At 38.2% G+C, this 4907-nt stretch overlaps 1 non-coding gene across 1 annotated transcript; it reads right to left on the reverse strand.

The window, feature by feature from the left end:
• Nucleotides 1-4472: 4472 nt before the first annotated feature.
• LOC122025841 lies at nucleotides 4473-4578 on the reverse strand. The gene has a single exon (XR_006123866.1). It is a non-coding gene; the product is annotated as a small nucleolar RNA R71 (small nucleolar RNA).
• Between the last annotated feature and the right edge of the window lie 329 nt (nucleotides 4579-4907).

Raw genomic sequence — 4907 nt, forward strand, 5'->3', positions numbered from 1 at the left:
CATTTGATGTGATCTTTGCTCCTCCGAACTCCGGGCATCGATTCCTTCTTTGCCACTGGTGGTGTTGTTCGATTCTTACGAGTATGACACTTATTTTTATAGTGCCCTCTCTCCCTACATTTGAAGCATATAATATGTAATTTACATTAAATAAAATTACCTTTTTACCCTTCTCCCCCTCAAATCGTGGTCTGCTTGCTCCATCGGCGATTAGTCTAATCAAAGCCTCCTGCTCTAATACCAATTGCACTCGGGGATAAAACCCTGGTCTGCTGCACCAAAAATTCCTTCTACCCCCAGTCACCTATCCTGCCCAGCATTAATCGTGATTTACTCCCTCTGGAATCTTGTGGGGCCGGGGCCAGGGGCCACTAGGGTGGCAGTTCCACCTTTTGCCAATTGTAGGATCGGTGTGGTCGAGAGAGGGGGTGAATCTCAACTTGTCGCTTTCTTTTTGATTTTGTTCGTTCTTTCTATCAAAGTCATTAGTAGCAGCGGAATATAAAATAAAGTACAAGAAAAATAATACTCGCAGGATTTACTTGGTTCCCAACCCTCCAGGGTCAGTACGCCCAAGGCCTATGCACTCAAGAGTGAGTCCACTAGCGGTCTCCTTTCCGGAGGCGGAGAAACCCATCTTACAATTTATCAAATATAAGTATAAAAGAATGGAAGTAAATATAGCTTGTAATAAAAGAAATACAAACAAAAACTTTGCTGAGTCGATCCAGAAGTCTTTAGCGTAGCGCACCCTTCCTAGAGCTTCTCCGGTAGCAAAGCTTCGTGTTGTATCCTTCCTTTTGAGCACACGGAATATGAGTAGTAGCAGAAGTGATGTCTTGAATGTAGAGCCTTCATCTCCTTTTATAGAGTTGGATCAGATCCTTTATCTAGATCAACTCTTATCTAGATGAAGTTATATTTAGATGATCCATATTTGGATAAAGCAATATATGGATAAAGTCTTATCTCTATCCAAATCATTTGGCTTATCCTTATCCTCATCCAAATCATAAAGATAAACTAGATCTTTTACCACATCATCTTCCATATCAATATTTCACAACTCAACAATTTGGACCAAGCTCAGTCGGTCTACTAAATCGCTGGTTTGGTCTATTAAACCTGTTTGGGTCCAGTTTGATCCGAGTCAGGTCTGGTTCATTGATGTGCGTAGATTATATACACTTTTATGCATGTCTTGACACACATATACTTGTATTTCATTAGCATAATCTATGTTTATTACACCCTATTTCTTTATAATGTCATACTTCCATTATATTTTGTTCGGAGATCTGCTCTTTGCTTGTTTTGATTGATAGGACATGATTTGGAGCAAAAACGGAGCTTAAATGAAGTCTAGAGCTTCCAGAGTGTCACGGGCATGCAAAAACTAAGTCCTTGTAGGTTCTAGCCGTGTGGAGACCACATGGCCGTGTGGAGGCCGTGTTGGGGGTGTGTTGAGGCCGTGTGAATGTCACACGACCGTGTGAATGTCACACGACCGTGTGAAGGCCGTGTGGAACTTTCAGCACTGCAGACCAATAGTAAAATGGACATAACTTTGTGCTCGATTGGAGTTTTTGGCTATTCTTTATACCAATTTGTAGATAACTTCATGATCTACAACTTTGATGAAGACTTAAACCAAAGAAACCCCATATTGATGGTGTAAAAGATGCTGCAATAAAACATAGTCATTTAGAGCTATAACAAGGGTCATGACAAGGGGTGTGCAAGGGCTATGCAAGGGCCAGGGGTGTAATCGAGCCGAGCCGAGCCGAACTCTTGGATGTTTGAGTTTGACTCGTTTATAATCGAGCCGAGCTCGAGATTTATTTAACGAATATATTCATGACTCACGAGCTTATTCGAGACTAAACGAGCTTAATAAATATAAATTATAAATTTAAATATTCATTAAAAATTAAATTATATATTTAAAAAAAATTTAATATCCTTGTTAAAATTTATAATTTTATTCTAATAAATAAATTTAATATATTTGTCTATATTTTTCATAAGTAGAGTGTAAAATCTATAAATTCAATATCAAAACTATTATTTTTTTATTTAAAAGTTGATTTATGAGCTTAACGAACATGTTCACGAGCTAACGAGCCGAATATTGTGAAGCTTGAGCTTGGTTTGTTTATCTTAACGAGCCTTGTTAAACGAGCTCAAACGAGCTTTTATCGAATCGAGCTTCGAATAGCTCACGAGCGGCTTGACTCATTTACACCCCCAGCAAGGGGTGTGCAAGAGCCATGCAAGGGGTGTGTGAGAACCACATGCCCATGACATGGTCGTGTCACATTTACAGAGCCAAAGCAGTACATGGCCATGTCCCAGACATGACCGTGCAAGCCTACTAGAGCCAAAGCAGTACATGGCCGTGTAGATTCACACGGCTGTGCAACATTTCCAGAAGCCAAGAAAGCCCTGGCCATGTCCCAGACATGGCTGTGCAGGAGTTCTAGAGCTAGAGGCAGAGCAGGCCATGTAGATCTACATGGCCGTGCAAGGGGGCAGTGGTAGAGCATGCCACGGCTGTGTGAGCATCACATGGCCATGTCACCTGGGTAGTGAAGGGAATGGAACAGGCCGTGTGAGCTTCACATGGCCGTGTCTCGGGGCCGTGTGGCACCCAAACCCTAGCTCTATATAAGGGTTTCTTCCTCATTTGAAAGGGGAACTCTCCCTTTTGGGAGAAATCAAGATTTAGGGCGTTCCTCCACCTTCTTGGAGGGATTTTCCGACGATCTAAGGGTGGATCTTCAACGAATCGACTCCGGGGAATGAGGATTGGATTCGAAGATGGTTCTTCATCGTAGATAAACTTTTCTTCCTTTATCTTCTTGGATTTGGGATCAAGATGCTTGTATCCTTCTTATCTTTGGATTTCTTTTCTTGTTCTATGGATTAGATCTCTATGTTCTAGGATGGAGAAAGTATTTGTAATGTAAATTTGATGTAAATTCTTGTGGATTTGCCAATTTCCTATTTCTATGATTTTGCCCTGTTTGTGTCTATTTGATCTTGTGTGGATTGTTGTGATTTGGTTTAATTACCATATTTGATTGAATGTTTGGGTATCTTGTGGATCTTGTAAAGGTGATTCCTCACTTGATTATCCGAGGGGCGTTCGTGACAAATAAGCCCGTGTAAGAACGTTTGAGGGATGATCTTGAAGGTGAAATAAGGGCATTAAAGGGGGTAGGATAGATTGGATGTATTAATCTTTCATATCTTGATGAGGTTGAGAAGCAATGAATTTCTATGTTGATTTTCCGAGGGACGCACGTGACAGACAAGCCCGTGTAAGGACAACATAGGAATCATTCCTAATTGATCACATTTAGGTATAGATTTCAGTCCTAGGCTATTTGTCTATTGCAAGAGAGAACCGACAACCTTCTACAAATGATGGGCAATTGAGGAATATGATTTGGTAGATCATCTACATTGAACAACATTACAAAGAAACTAAAACTCCTAGAACATTCCTTTATCATAGCCCTTATTTTTGTTTCTATTCTTTTATCTCTATTCTTTACTTTTCATAGTTGCACTAGTTTTCATAAATCAATTGATTAGTTGTTTAATTAATTCGTGTTGAGATATCTTTAGTGCTTATACCAGTCCCTGTGGATACGATATCTTTCTTTATTATTGATGACGTATCCGTACACTTACGGATCATTAACAAGTTTTTGACACCGTTGCCAGGGACTGCATTATAACATTAGAGATTATCAATTGAGTTAGACTAAACATAACTTTTCTTTTCATTACCATAGTTGTAACTAATCTTTAGAATTTTGTTTTCATAATTTTTGTATATCTTTCTACTTCTTCACAATTTGTTTCGTTGCAATTCTAATTCTAATTCTACATTCTTGATTTCTAGCATTCTAGTCTAGCTTTTCTCTGTTTTTCTTTTGATTTAAATTTCTTTCTACTTTTCTTTTGTAAACATATCTTTCAATATTGTTCGTGTATATGAGAAGATTAAACTTCGTAAAGGCATGAAGAATAACAACTTATAAACACATTAGTTGATTAACATATGAATTATTCTAGACATTTTTCTTTTTCTGTCAAGAAGGCCCATGAGAAATTTTTCTACACCCTTTTCTGTAAGATTTTTATCTCCTATTGTGCAACTTCACATTGAAGCAGAAAGTTTCCAACTAGACCCAGAGTTAATTTTCATAATACAAGGTCACAAATTTAGAGGAGAAGTATCAGAAAGCCTTATCTGCATCTTGAAATATTTTTAGAGATTTGTGATATGGTGAAATGTGAAGGAGTGTCAGCAGATGCAGTTCGATTAATGGCATTTCCTTTCAGTATCAAGGATAAAGTAAGGACTTGGTTATATTCTCTCCATTCTCAAAGTATCACAAGTTGGGAGCAATTGGAGAAGCAATTTCTAAATAATTTTTTCCCTCCAAGCAGAACAGTGTATATGAGGAATTGGATAACAAATTTTGCTCAGACATATGGAGAATCATTATTTGAAGCTTGGGATAGATTCAAGAGTCTTCAAAGACAGTGCCCTCATTATGGTTTTAAAAAATAGTTGATTCTGCACATATTCTATGGGGGAATTTCTTTCTCAGACAAGAGTTTATTGGATTCATCAGCTGGAGGTTCTTTTATGGATAAGAGTGTAGATGAAGCATATATGTTAATTGATCAAGTGGCATTGAACCTCCATGAATGGTCGAACAAAAGTTGGATGGAATCTCCCTAAAAAATTCAAGAAGTGCAAGCCATAAATGTAAGAGAGCCTGTCAAACAAAATGCAGCTCAACCATCCAAGAAAATTGAAGTTCACAAGTCATAGAATGAGGAGTTCAAACATTTGGGGGGAAAAGATTAATAGCATAGTTTCAAAA

This window comes from Zingiber officinale, chromosome 9B (genome assembly GCF_018446385.1).
Source record: "Zingiber officinale cultivar Zhangliang chromosome 9B, Zo_v1.1, whole genome shotgun sequence".
In the NCBI taxonomy this organism is placed as follows: Eukaryota; Viridiplantae; Streptophyta; class Magnoliopsida; order Zingiberales; family Zingiberaceae; genus Zingiber; species Zingiber officinale.